The 12,300-nt window shown below is 48.6% G+C and overlaps 20 non-coding genes across 20 annotated transcripts; 14 read left to right on the forward strand and 6 right to left on the reverse strand.

Annotated features, from left to right (window-relative positions):
• Window positions 1-1,486: 1,486 nt before the first annotated feature.
• Window positions 1,487-1,558, reverse strand: trnag-ucc (transfer RNA glycine (anticodon UCC)). Its single transcript has one exon. It is a non-coding gene; the product is annotated as a tRNA-Gly (tRNA).
• Window positions 1,559-2,681: 1,123 nt separating this feature from the next.
• On the forward strand, window positions 2,682-2,754 carry trnav-uac (transfer RNA valine (anticodon UAC)). Its single transcript has one exon. It is a non-coding gene; the product is annotated as a tRNA-Val (tRNA).
• A 108-nt stretch (window positions 2,755-2,862) lies between these two features.
• On the forward strand, window positions 2,863-2,935 carry trnav-aac (transfer RNA valine (anticodon AAC)). Its single transcript has one exon. It is a non-coding gene; the product is annotated as a tRNA-Val (tRNA).
• An 83-nt stretch (window positions 2,936-3,018) lies between these two features.
• trnad-guc (transfer RNA aspartic acid (anticodon GUC)) lies at window positions 3,019-3,090 on the forward strand. Its single transcript has one exon. It is a non-coding gene; the product is annotated as a tRNA-Asp (tRNA).
• A 337-nt stretch (window positions 3,091-3,427) lies between these two features.
• On the reverse strand, window positions 3,428-3,499 carry trnag-ucc (transfer RNA glycine (anticodon UCC)). The gene has a single exon. It is a non-coding gene; the product is annotated as a tRNA-Gly (tRNA).
• A 946-nt stretch (window positions 3,500-4,445) lies between these two features.
• Window positions 4,446-4,518, forward strand: trnav-cac (transfer RNA valine (anticodon CAC)). Its single transcript has one exon. It is a non-coding gene; the product is annotated as a tRNA-Val (tRNA).
• A 350-nt stretch (window positions 4,519-4,868) lies between these two features.
• On the reverse strand, window positions 4,869-4,940 carry trnag-ucc (transfer RNA glycine (anticodon UCC)). Its single transcript has one exon. It is a non-coding gene; the product is annotated as a tRNA-Gly (tRNA).
• Window positions 4,941-6,244: 1,304 nt separating this feature from the next.
• Window positions 6,245-6,317, forward strand: trnav-aac (transfer RNA valine (anticodon AAC)). The gene has a single exon. It is a non-coding gene; the product is annotated as a tRNA-Val (tRNA).
• Window positions 6,318-6,729: 412 nt separating this feature from the next.
• trnag-gcc (transfer RNA glycine (anticodon GCC)) lies at window positions 6,730-6,800 on the reverse strand. The gene has a single exon. It is a non-coding gene; the product is annotated as a tRNA-Gly (tRNA).
• Window positions 6,801-6,918: 118 nt separating this feature from the next.
• Window positions 6,919-6,990, reverse strand: trnag-ucc (transfer RNA glycine (anticodon UCC)). Its single transcript has one exon. It is a non-coding gene; the product is annotated as a tRNA-Gly (tRNA).
• Window positions 6,991-7,683: 693 nt separating this feature from the next.
• On the forward strand, window positions 7,684-7,756 carry trnav-cac (transfer RNA valine (anticodon CAC)). The gene has a single exon. It is a non-coding gene; the product is annotated as a tRNA-Val (tRNA).
• Window positions 7,757-7,860: 104 nt separating this feature from the next.
• On the forward strand, window positions 7,861-7,933 carry trnav-uac (transfer RNA valine (anticodon UAC)). The gene has a single exon. It is a non-coding gene; the product is annotated as a tRNA-Val (tRNA).
• Window positions 7,934-8,041: 108 nt separating this feature from the next.
• Window positions 8,042-8,114, forward strand: trnav-aac (transfer RNA valine (anticodon AAC)). The gene has a single exon. It is a non-coding gene; the product is annotated as a tRNA-Val (tRNA).
• A 502-nt stretch (window positions 8,115-8,616) lies between these two features.
• On the reverse strand, window positions 8,617-8,688 carry trnag-ucc (transfer RNA glycine (anticodon UCC)). The gene has a single exon. It is a non-coding gene; the product is annotated as a tRNA-Gly (tRNA).
• Window positions 8,689-9,634: 946 nt separating this feature from the next.
• trnav-cac (transfer RNA valine (anticodon CAC)) lies at window positions 9,635-9,707 on the forward strand. The gene has a single exon. It is a non-coding gene; the product is annotated as a tRNA-Val (tRNA).
• A 104-nt stretch (window positions 9,708-9,811) lies between these two features.
• Window positions 9,812-9,884, forward strand: trnav-uac (transfer RNA valine (anticodon UAC)). Its single transcript has one exon. It is a non-coding gene; the product is annotated as a tRNA-Val (tRNA).
• Window positions 9,885-9,992: 108 nt separating this feature from the next.
• trnav-aac (transfer RNA valine (anticodon AAC)) lies at window positions 9,993-10,065 on the forward strand. The gene has a single exon. It is a non-coding gene; the product is annotated as a tRNA-Val (tRNA).
• Window positions 10,066-10,148: 83 nt separating this feature from the next.
• trnad-guc (transfer RNA aspartic acid (anticodon GUC)) lies at window positions 10,149-10,220 on the forward strand. The gene has a single exon. It is a non-coding gene; the product is annotated as a tRNA-Asp (tRNA).
• A 1,365-nt stretch (window positions 10,221-11,585) lies between these two features.
• Window positions 11,586-11,658, forward strand: trnav-cac (transfer RNA valine (anticodon CAC)). The gene has a single exon. It is a non-coding gene; the product is annotated as a tRNA-Val (tRNA).
• Window positions 11,659-11,762: 104 nt separating this feature from the next.
• On the forward strand, window positions 11,763-11,835 carry trnav-uac (transfer RNA valine (anticodon UAC)). The gene has a single exon. It is a non-coding gene; the product is annotated as a tRNA-Val (tRNA).
• Window positions 11,836-12,300: the final 465 nt, after the last annotated feature.

Genomic DNA, 12,300 nt, shown 5'->3' on the forward strand with positions numbered 1-12,300 from the left:
TTCTTCCCACACTGTTGTTTCAAAACAGTCCTTTAGAGCCTCTTTAGTCTCCTTAGACCATTTCTTAACTGTGCGGGTGACTGCTGGTTCTCTGTGCACAAGGGGTTTGTACACCGGCAGAAGATGAACCAGATTGTGATCAGATCTTCCAAGGGGAGGGAGAGGTGATGAGTTATAAGCCTCCTTAGTGTTGGCATAAAACAAGTCCAGTATTTTATTGTCTCTGGTGTGGCAGGTTACATATTGTGTGAAGGTGGACAGAGTGGAGGATGGAGAAACATGATTAAAGTCTCCTGAGATGAGAAGGAGGGCTTGTGGGTGCTGTGTCTGCAGCCTGCACACAGCTGCGTGCAGGACGTCACAGGCAGCGTCAGCGTTAGCAGAGGGCGGGACATACGCAGCTATCGCGATAACGTGCGAGAATTCCCTCGGGAGATAGTACGGTCTCATGCTAACGGCTAACAGTTCAATGTTCTTACAGCAGATCTGTTCCTTAATAGCGATGTGCCCAGAGTTACACCATCTTTCATTCACAAATACTGCCAGTCCTCCTCCCTTCCTCTTACCGCTCTCCGCTGTCCTGTCCGCTCGGATGAGGTGAAAGCCGTCCAGAGATACGAGCGTGTCCGGGATGAGCGTGTTGAGCCAGGACTCTGTAAACACCATAACGCTACACTCCCGATACTCCCTCTGATGCCGCGTTAGCGCCGTCAGCTCGTCCATCTTATTGGTGAGAGATCTTACGTTCCCCATAACGATGGAAGGAAGAACCGGTTTTTAACGTCTCTTTCTATCCCGACGTAGAGCTCCAGCCCGTCTCCCCCGCTTCCTCCTCCTCAGCTCGCGGGGGATGTCGTGCCTCTCATGCGGTAGCACAGCTGTGTTGCTAAGCGCTAACAGCTGATTCCTGGTGTAAACAATAGGAGCGTGGCTCCGCAAGGGATCTCCAGACACAGTCGTAAACAGCGAAAAAAATAGTGCAAAAACAATAACAAGCACAAGTTTGGTGTCCATTGTGCATAAAAACAAGTACAAACACTTAGCTAACAAAAAGGAAAAACTTAAGTACTTACAAGAAAGGAAAAAAGTAGAAAAAACTCAAACATGAGCAGGAGCTGTTGCAACAGGCAGCCACATCCGCGGCGCCAAAGATGCCGCTAAGCGCATGGCATGGAAGAGTGACTAGTCTGCATCTGATTTTCTTTTTGAGTCTTCTCAAACTGCACGTGGCACATTCCTTGAAGGTAACACTGTTTGGTCTTGGTGACATTAAGTAGAACAAGGGCCTTTCCATGAGATTAGAAGAATGGCCACTGTCCCTGTGTACAGCTCCTGTTTGGCTGGATTCTACCACTGAACCACCAATGCTGCACATTCCCAGCTTCAGACCTTCCTGGCTGAGATGGTGGAATTATGTTGCAGCGAGCAATATGAAAGTAGTTGCAAGCTACTTTTTGTTCCCTTGGCACCTGCTGGTTAAAGGGTATGCGTTGGCCGGGAATCTAACCCGGGTCAACTGCTTGGAAGGCAGCTATGCTCACCACTATACCACCAACGCAGGCGACAAAAGCACCACCCTGTTAGAACCCGTTGCTGCAAGCAAGTGCTGGTTTTGTCTTTGTGGCTCTGTGAAGGGGAGTTGGTCTCCAAGACTTGTTCTTTGGTGAGTAATTGTGCTAGGAGGTCTTTTAGCAGTCAGCTGATCTCTCTGCATCACATCAACAAAGAGAACAACTGCACAACAGCTTTCACCATCACCCCAGCTGTGTGCCACCACATTATTGGTCTATCAGGACTAGCAGAGAGCTTTCACACCCCTTTCCTCCAATGGCTGCACGGTGAGTTTGCTGATGTCACAGCTGGGATTCAGACAAAGAGCTTTTGAATTTCTGGAAAGGGAGGGGACCAGTAGAAGTGATCAAGTCCTGTGGATGAGTGGAGGCTCCCAGCAAGACCCAGGTTCATTTTAGTGGAATACTGCTTGGACTCCTTCTGCTGCACATTGCAAAGTTTCCAGGGATGCAAGGAGACTCTCATAGCCCTGTGGAAGCAGGAGAACACCTGGGTGCCTTTCTGCAAATCTGCTCTCTCATCTGTAAGTTTCATTTCAAAGTTTCATTGACCATGACTGAGATCTTTCTCACTTGTTGTACTGAATTAGTTTGGAATGGGAGGCTTATGTTACTGAGCCAGTTTGGCCATTTAGCATGAAGCAAAGGCTGCTTGTGGAAGATGCAGTTTGTGCTTAGCTGTGGGGACTGGGTGCTTGTGTCTTGTGCCGTTTGCCTGGCTTCACACTTTGATGCCATGCTTTTGTGTTGCTGCAAGTGCTACTTTTGCTTTCTCTGCTTTAAAGGCACACAGACACGTGTTTGCTGCTTTAGCTTTTTGTTGTTGGTAAGCCCATGGCCCATGACTTAGTCAGTAGAATTGAGCCAGTTCTTTGTATGAGTGAAGCCTCTGATGAGTGCTGCAACACAAGTGGCACTGAGCTGAGGCATGCAGTTTCTGTAGTGTAGTGGTCATCACGTTCGCCTCACATGCGAAAGGTCTCCGGTTCGAAACCGGGCAGAAACAATGCTTACCCTTTCTGCATCGCTTGATAACTTTCTGCCCATATGTTTGTTTTGAGTCCCTTTTTAATCCAGACACTAAGCTGCAGCCAGGAGATGCCCATCTCAGTTTCTGTAGTGTAGTGGTCATCACGTTGGCTTTACACGCGAAAGGTCCCCGGTTCGAAACCGGGCAGAAGCAGCTGAGACTTTTTATGCTTCGCATGACAACATTCTTCCTTCATCTAGGTTTTGAATTTCAGTTTATTCCAGACACAAAGCTGCAGCCAGGAAGTGCCCCACTCAGTTAGTTTCTGTAGTGTAGTGGTCATCACGTTCGCCTAACACGCGAAAGGTCCCCGGTTCGAAACCGGGCAGAAACATCTTTGCTGCAGGTGGCCTTTCTGTTCACCTCAAGTGGTGAGAGTTTCAGGGAGGTATGCCTAATCGATGCCCCTTTTGCTCGTCCTCGTTAGTATAGTGGACAGTATCTCCGCCTGTCACGCGGAAGACCGGGGTTCGATTCCCCGACGGGGAGACGGCATTGTTTTTGCCGCTAAGCGCATGGCATGGAAGAGTGACTAGTCTGCATCTGATTTTCTTTTTGAGTCTTCTCAAACTGCACGTGGCACATTCCTTGAAGGTAACACTGTTTGGTCTTGGTGACATTAAGTAGAACAAGGGCCTTTCCATGAGATTAGAAGAATGGCCACTGTCCCTGTGTACAGCTCCTGTTTGGCTGGATTCTACCACTGAACCACCAATGCTGCACATGCCCAGCTTCAGACCTTCCTGGCTGAGATGGTGGAATTATGTTGCAGCGAGCAATATGAAAGCCACTTTTTGTTCCCTTGGCACCTGCTGGTTAAAGGGTATGCGTTGGCCGGGAATCGAACCCGGGTCAACTGCTTGGAAGGCAGCTATGCTCACCACTATACCACCAACACAGGTGACAAAAGCACCACCCTGTTAGAACCCGTTGCTGCAAGCAAGTGCTGGTTTTGTCTTTGTGGCTCTGTGAAGGGGAGTTGGTCTCCAAGACTTGTTCTTTGGTGAGTAATTGTGCTAGGAGGTCTTTTAGCAGTCAGCTGATCTCTCTGCATCACATCAACAAAGAGAACAACTGCACAACAGCTTTCACCATCACCCCAGCTGTGTGCCACCACATTATTGGTCTATCAGGACTAGCAGAGAGCTTTCACACCCCTTTCCTCCAATGGCTGCATGGTGAGTTTGCTGATGTCACAGCTGGGATTCAGACAAAGAGCTTTTAAATTTCTGGAAAGGGAGGGGACCAGTAGAAGTGATCAAGTCCTGTGGATGAGTGGAGGCTCCCAGCAAGACCCAGGTTCATTTTAGTGGAATACTGCTTGGACTCCTTCTGCTGCACATTGCAAAGTTTCCAGGGATGCAAGAAGACTCTCATAGCCCTGTGGAAGCAGGAGAACACCTGGGTGCCTTTCTGCAAATCTGCTCTCTCATCTGTAAGTTTCATTTCAAAGTTTCATTGACCATGACTGAGATCTTTCTCACTTGTTGTACTGAATTAGTTTGGAGTGGGTGGCTTATGTTACTGAGCCAGTTTGGCCATTTAGCATAATGCAAAGGCTGCTTGTGGAAGCTGCAGTTTGTGCTTAGCTGTAGGGACTGGGTGCTTGTGTCTTGTGCCGTTTGCCTGGCTTCACACTTTGATGCCATGCTTTTGTGTTGCTGCAAGTGCTACTTTTGCTTTCTCTGCTTTAAAGGCACACAGACACGTGTTTGCTGCTTTAGCTTTTTGTTGTTGGTAAGCCCATGGCCCATGACTTAGTCAGTAGAATTGAGCCAGTTCTTTGGATGAGTGAAGCCTCTGATGAGTGCTGCAACACAAGTGGCACTGAGCTGAGGCATGCAGTTTCTGTAGTGTAGTGGTCATCACGTTCGCCTCACACGCGAAATGTCCCCGGTTCGAAACCGGGCAGAAACATCTTTGCTGCAGGTGGCCTTTCTGTTCACCTCAAGTGGAAGAGTGACTAGTCTGCATCTGATTTTCTTTTTGAGTCTTCTCAAACTGCACGTGGCACATTCCTTGAAGGTAACACTGTTTGGTCTTGGTGACATTAAGTAGAACAAGGGCCTTTCCATGAGATTAGAAGAATGGCCACTGTCCCTGTGTACAGCTCCTGTTTGGCTGGATTCTACCACTGAACCACCAATGCTGCACATGCCCAGCTTCAGACCTTCCTGGCTGAGATGGTGGAATTATGTTGCAGCGAGCAATATGAAAGGAGTTGCAAGCTACTTTTTGTTCCCTTGGCACCTGCTGGTTAAAGGGTATGCGTTGGCCGGGAATCGAACCCGGGTCAACTGCTTGGAAGGCAGCTATGCTCACCACTATACCACCAACGCAGGCGACAAAAGCACCACCCTGTTAGAACCCGTTGCTGCAAGCAAGTGCTGGTTTTGTCTTTGTGGCTCTGTGAAGGGGAGTTGGTCTCCAAGACTTGTTCTTTGGTGAGTAATTGTGCTAGGAGGTCTTTTAGCAGTCAGCTGATCTCTCTGCATCACATCAACAAAGAGAACAACTGCACAACAGCTTTTACCATCACCCCAGCTGTGTGCCACCACATTATTGGTCTATCAGGACTAGCAGAGAGCTTTCACACCCCTTTCCTCCAATGGCTGCACGGTGAGTTTGCTGATGTCACAGCTGGGATTCAGACAAAGAGCTTTTGAATTTCTGGAAAGGGAGGGGACCAGTAGAAGTGATCAAGTCCTGTGGATGAGTGGAGGCTCCCAGCAAGACCCAGGTTCATTTTAGTGGAATACTGCTTGGACTCCTTCTGCTGCACATTGCAAAGTTTCCAGGGATGCAAGGAGACTCTCATAGCCCTGTGGAAGCCGGAGAACACCTGGGTGCCTTTCTGCAAATCTGCTCTCTCATCTGTAAGTTTCATTTCAAAGTTTCATTGACCATGACTGAGATCTTTCTCACTTGTTGTACTGAATTAGTTTGGAGTGGGAGGCTTATGTTACTGAGCCAGTTTGGCCATTTAGCATAATGCAAAGGCTGCTTGTGGAAGCTGCAGTTTGTGCTTAGCTGTAGGGACTGGGTGCTTGTGTCTTGTGCCGTTTGCCTGGCTTCACACTTTGATGCCATGCTTTTGTGTTGCTGCAAGTGCTACTTTTGCTTTCTCTGCTTTAAAGGCACACAGACACGTGTTTGCTGCTTTAGCTTTTTGTTGTTGGTAAGCCCATGGCCCATGACTTAGTCAGTAGAATTGAGCCAGTTCTTTGGATGAGTGAAGCCTCTGATGAGTGCTGCAACACAAGTGGCACTGAGCTGAGGCATGCAGTTTCTGTAGTGTAGTGGTCATCACGTTCGCCTCACATGCGAAAGGTCTCCGGTTCGAAACCGGGCAGAAACAATGCTTACCCTTTCTGCATCGCTTGATAACTTTCTGCCCATATGTTTGTTTTGAGTCCCTATTTAATCCAGACACTAAGCTGCAGCCAGGAGATGCCCATCTCAGTTTCTGTAGTGTAGTGTTCATCACGTTGGCTTTACACGCGAAAGGTCCCCGGTTCGAAACCGGGCAGAAGCAGCTGAGACTTTTTATGCTTCGCATGACAACATTCTTCCTTCATCTAGGTTTTGAATTTCAGTTTATTCCAGACACAAAGCTGCAGCCAGGAAGTGCCCCACTCAGTTAGTTTCTGTAGTGTAGTGGTCATCACGTTCGCCTAACACGCGAAAGGTCCCCGGTTCGAAACCGGGCAGAAACATCTTTGCTGCAGGTGGCCTTTCTGTTCACCTCAAGTGGTGAGAGTTTCAGGGAGGTATGCCTAATCGATGCCCCTTTTGCTAGTCCTCGTTAGTATAGTGGACAGTATCTCCGCCTGTCATGCGGAAAACCGGGGTTCGATTCCCCGACGGGGAGACGGCATTGTTTTTGCCGCTAAGCGCATGGCATGGAAGAGTGACTAGTCTGCATCTGATTTTCTTTTTGAGTCTTCTCAAACTGCACGTGGCACATTCCTTGAAGGTAACACTGTTTGGTCTTGGTGACATTAAGTAGAAAAAGGGCCTTTCCATGAGATTAGAAGAATGGCCACTGTCCCTGTGTACAGCTCCTGTTTGGCTGGATTTCAGATTGCCTCAGGTTACGCTTGTCTCTAGTGAAGAAAAAGCAGTCGATGCATTGGCCGGGAATCGAACCCGGGCCTCCCGCGTGGCAGGCGAGAATTCTACCACTGAACCACCAATGCTGCACATGCCCAGCTTCAGACCTTCCTGGCTGAGATGGTGGAATTATGTTGCAGCGAGCAATATGAAAGGAGTTTCAAGCAACTTTTTGTTCCCTTGGCACCTGCTGGTTAAAGGGTATGCGTTGGCCGGGAATCGAACCCGGGTCAACTGCTTGGAAGGCAGCTATGCTCACCACAATACCACCAACGCAGGCGACAAAAGCACCACCCTGTTAGAACCCGTTGCTGCAAGCAAGTGCTGGTTTTGTCTTTGTGGCTCTGTGAAGGGGAGTTGGTCTCCAAGACTTGTTCTTTGGTGAGTAATTGTGCTAGGAGGTCTTTTAGCAGTCAGCTGATCTCTCTGCATCACATCAACAAAGAGAACAACTGCACAACAGCTTTCACCATCACCACAGCTGTGTGCCACCACATTATTGGTCTATCAGGACTAGCAGAGAGCTTTCACACCCCTTTCCTCCAATAGCTGCACGGTGAGTTTGCTGATGTCACAGCTGGGATTCAGACAAAGAGCTTTTGAATTTCTGGAAAGGGAGGGGACCAGTAGAAGTGATCAAGTCCTGTGGATGAGTGGAGGCTCCCAGCAAGACCCAGGTTCATTTTAGTGGAATACCGCTTGGACTCCTTCTGCTGCACATTGCAAAGTTTCCAGGGATGCAAGGAGACTCTCATAGCCCTGTGGAAGCAGGAGAACACCTGGGTGCCTTTCTGCAAATCTGCTCTCTCATCTGTAAGTTTCATTTCAAAGTTTCATTGACCATGACTGAGATCTTTCTCACTTGTTGTACTGAATTAGTTTGGAGTGGGAGGCTTATGTTACTGAGCCAGTTTGAGTGAAGCCTCTGATGAGTGCTGCAACACAAGTGGCACTGAGCTGAGGCGTGCAGTTTCTGTAGTGTAGTGGTCATCACGTTCGCCTCACACGCGAAAGGTCCCCGGTTCGAAACCGGGCAGAAACAATGCTTACCCTTTATGCATCGCTTGATAACTTTCTGCCCATATTTGTGTTTTGAGTCCCTTTTTAATCCAGACACTAAGCTGCAGCCAGGAGGTGCTAGACTCAGTTTCTGTAGTGTAGTGGTCATCACGTTCGCTTTACACGCGAAAAGTCCCCGGTTCGAAACCGGGCAGAAGCAGCTGAGACTTTTTATGCTTCGCATGACAACATTCTTCCTTCATCTAGGTTTTGAATTTCAGTTTATTCCAGACACAAAGCTGCAGCCAGGAAGTGCCCCACTCAGTTAGTTTCTGTAGTGTAGTGGTCATCACGTTCGCCTAACACGCGAAAGGTCCCCGGTTCGAAACCGGGCAGAAACATCTTTGCTGCAGGTGGCCTTTCTGTTCACCTCAAGTGGTGAGAGTTTCAGGGAGGTATGCCTAATCGATGCCCCTTTTGCTCGTCCTCGTTAGTATAGTGGACAGTATCTCCGCCTGTCACGCGGAAGACCGGGGTTCGATTCCCCGACAGGGAGACGGCATTGTTTTTGCCGCTAAGCGCATGGCATGGAAGAGTGACTAGTCTGCATCTGATTTTCTTTTTGAGTCTTCTCAAACTGCACGTGGCACATTCCTTGAAGGTAACACTGTTTGGTCTTGGTGACATTAAGTAGAACAAGGGCCTTTCCATGAGATTAGAAGAATGGCCACTGTCCCTGTGTACAGCTCCTGTTTGGCTGGATTCTACCACTGAACCACCAATGCTGCACATTCCCAGCTTCAGACCTTCCTGGCTGAGATGGTGGAATTATGTTGCAGCGAGCAATATGAAAGTAGTTGCAAGCTACTTTTTGTTCCCTTGGCACCTGCTGGTTAAAGGGTATGCGTTGGCCGGGAATCTAACCCGGGTCAACTGCTTGGAAGGCAGCTATGCTCACCACTATACCACCAACGCAGGCGACAAAAGCACCACCCTGTTAGAACCCGTTGCTGCAAGCAAGTGCTGGTTTTGTCTTTGTGGCTCTGTGAAGGGGAGTTGGTCTCCAAGACTTGTTCTTTGGTGAGTAATTGTGCTAGGAGGTCTTTTAGCAGTCAGCTGATCTTTCTGCATCACATCAACAAAGAGAACAACTGCACAACAGCTTTCACCATCACCCCAGCTGTGTGCCACCACATTATTGGTCTATCAGGACTAGCAGAGAGCTTTCACACCCCTTTCCTCCAATGGCTGCACGGTGAGTTTGCTGATGTCACAGCTGGGATTCAGACAAAGAGCTTTTGAATTTCTGGAAAGGGAGGGGACCAGTAGAAGTGATCAAGTCCTGTGGATGAGTGGAGGCTCCCAGCAAGACCCAGGTTCATTTAAGTGGAATACTGCTTGGACTCCTTCTGCTGCACATTGCAAAGTTTCCAGGGATGCAAGGAGACTCTCATAGCCCTGTGGAAGCAGGAGAACACCTGGGTGCCTTTCTGCAAATCTGCTCTCTCATCTGTAAGTTTCATTTCAAAGTTTCATTGACCATGACTGAGATCTTTCTCACTTGTTGTACTGAATTAGTTTGGAGTGGGAGGCTTATGTTACTGAGCCAGTTTGGCCATTTAGCATAATGCAAAGGCTGCTTGTGGAAGCTGCAGTTTGTGCTTAGCTGTAGGGACTGGGTGCTTGTGTCTTGTGCCGTTTGCCTGGCTTCACACTTTGATGCCATGCTTTTGTGTTGCTGCAAGTGCTACTTTTGCTTTCTCTGCTTTAAAGGCACACAGACACGTGTTTGCTGCTTTAGCTTTTTGTTGTTGGTAAGCCCATGGCCCATGACTTAGTCAGTAGAATTGAGCCAGTTCTTTGGATGAGTGAAGCCTCTGATGAGTGCTGCAACACAAGTGGCACTGAGCTGAGGCATGCAGTTTCTGTAGTGTAGTGGTCATCACGTTCGCCTCACACGCGAAAGGTCCCCGGTTCGAAACCGGGCAGAAACAATGCTTACCCTTTATGCATCGCTTGATAACTTTCTGCCCATATTTGTGTTTTGAGTCCCTTTTTAATCCAGACACTAAGCTGCAGCCAGGAGGTGCTCGACTCAGTTTCTGTAGTGTAGTGGTCATCACGTTCGCTTTACACGCGAAAGGTCCCCGGTTCGAAACCGGGCAGAAGCAGCTGAGACTTTATATGCTTCGCATGACAACATTCTTCCTTCATCTAGGTTTTGAATTTCAGTTTATTCCAGACACAAAGCTGCAGCCAGGAAGTGCCCCACTCAGTTAGTTTCTGTAGTGTAGTGGTCATCACGTTCGCCTAACACGCGAAAGGTCCCCGGTTCGAAACCGGGCAGAAACATCTTTGCTGCAGGTGGCCTTTCTGTTCACCTCAAGTGGTGAGAGTTTCAGGGAGGTATGCCTAATCGATGCCCCTTTTGCTCGTCCTCGTTAGTATAGTGGACAGTATCTCCGCCTGTCACGCGGAAGACCGGGGTTCGATTCCCCGACGGGGAGACGGCATTGTTTTTGCCGCTAAGCGCATGGCATGGAAGAGTGACTAGTCTGCATCTGATTTTCTTTTTGAGTCTTCTCAAACTGCACGTGGCACATTCCTTGAAGGTAACACTGTTTGGTCTTGGTGACATTAAGTAGAAAAAGGGCCTTTCCATGAGATTAGAAGAATGGCCACTGTCCCTGTGTACAGCTCCTGTTTGGCTGGATTCTACCACTGAACCACCAATGCTGCACATGCCCAGCTTCAGACCTTCCTGGCTGAGATGGTGGAATTATGTTGCAGCGAGCAATATGAAAGGAGTTGCAAGCTACTTTTTGTTCACTTGGCACCTGCTGGTTAAAGGGTATGCGTTGGCCTGGAATCGAACCCGGGTCAACTGCTTGGAAGGCAGCTATGCTCACCACTATACCACCAACGCAGGCGACAAAAGCACCACCCTGTTAGAACCCGTTGCTGCAAGCAAGTGCTGGTTTTGTCTTTGTGGCTCTGTGAAGGGGAGTTGGTCTCCAAGACTTGTTCTTTGGTGAGTAATTGTGCTAGGAGGTCTTTTAGCAGTCAGCTGATCTCTCTGCATCACATCAACAAAGAGAACAACTGCACAACAGCTTTCACCATCACCCCAGCTGTGTGCCACCACATTATTGGTCTATCAGGACTAGCAGAGAGCTTTCACACCCCTTTCCTCCAATGGCTGCACGGTGAGTTTGCTGATGTCACAGCTGGGATTCAGACAAAGAGCTTTTAAATTTCTGGAAAGGGAGGGGACCAGTAGAAGTGATCAAGTCCTGTGGATGAGTGGAGGCTCCCAGCAAGACCCAGGTTCATTTTAGTGGAATACTGCTTGGACTCCTTCTGCTGCACATTGCAAAGTTTCCAGGGATGCAAGAAGACTCTCATAGCCCTGTGGAAGCAGGAGAACACCTGGGTGCCTTTCTGCAAATCTGCTCTCTCATCTGTAAGTTTCATTTCAAAGTTTCATTGACCATGACTGAGATCTTTCTCACTTGTTGTACTGAATTAGTTTGGAGTGGGTGGCTTATGTTACTGAGCCAGTTTGGCCATTTAGCATAATGCAAAGGCTGCTTGTGGAAGCTGCAGTTTGTGCTTAGCTGTAGGGACTGGGTGCTTGTGTCTTGTGCCGTTTGCCTGGCTTCACACTTTGATGCCATGCTTTTGTGTTGCTGCAAGTGCTACTTTTGCTTTCTCTGCTTTAAAGGCACACAGACACGTGTTTGCTGCTTTAGCTTTTTGTTGTTGGTAAGCCCATGGCCCATGACTTAGTCAGTAGAATTGAGCCAGTTCTTTGGATGAGTGAAGCCTCTGATGAGTGCTGCAACACAAGTGGCACTGAGCTGAGGCATGCAGTTTCTGTAGTGTAGTGGTCATCACGTTCGCCTCACACGCGAAAGGTCCCCGGTTCGAAACCGGGCAGAAACAATGCTTACCCTTTATGCATCGCTTGATAACTTTCTGCCCATATTTGTGTTTTGAGTCCCTTTTTAATCCAGACACTAAGCTGCAGCCAGGAGGTGCTAGACTCAGTTTCTGTAGTGTAGTGGTCATCACGTTCGCTTTACACGCGAAAGGTCCCCGGTTCGAAACCGGGCAGAAACATCTTTGCTGCAGGTGGCCTTTCTGTTCACCTCAAGTGGAAGAGTGACTAGTCTGCATCTGATTTTCTTTTTGAGTCTTCTCAAACTGCACGTGGCACATTCCTTGAAGGTAACACTGTTTGGTCTTGGTGACATTAAGTAGAACAAGGGCCTTTCCATGAGATTAGAAGAATGGCCACTGTCCCTGTGTACAGCTCCTGTTTGGCTGGATTCTACCACTGAACCACCAATGCTGCACATGCCCAGCTTCAGACCTTCCTGGCTGAGATGGTGGAATTATGTTGCAGCGAGCAATATGAAAGGAGTTGCAAGCTACTTTTTGTTCCCTTGGCACCTGCTGGTTAAAGGGTATGCGTTGGCCGGGAATCGAACCCGGGTCAACTGCTTGGAAGGCAGCTATGCTCACCACAATACCACCAACGCAGGCGACAAAAGCCCCACCCTGTTAGAACCCGTTGCTGCAAGC

This window comes from Trichomycterus rosablanca, unplaced genomic scaffold (assembly GCF_030014385.1).
Source record: "Trichomycterus rosablanca isolate fTriRos1 unplaced genomic scaffold, fTriRos1.hap1 scaffold_95, whole genome shotgun sequence".
Taxonomy (NCBI): Eukaryota; Metazoa; Chordata; class Actinopteri; order Siluriformes; family Trichomycteridae; genus Trichomycterus; species Trichomycterus rosablanca.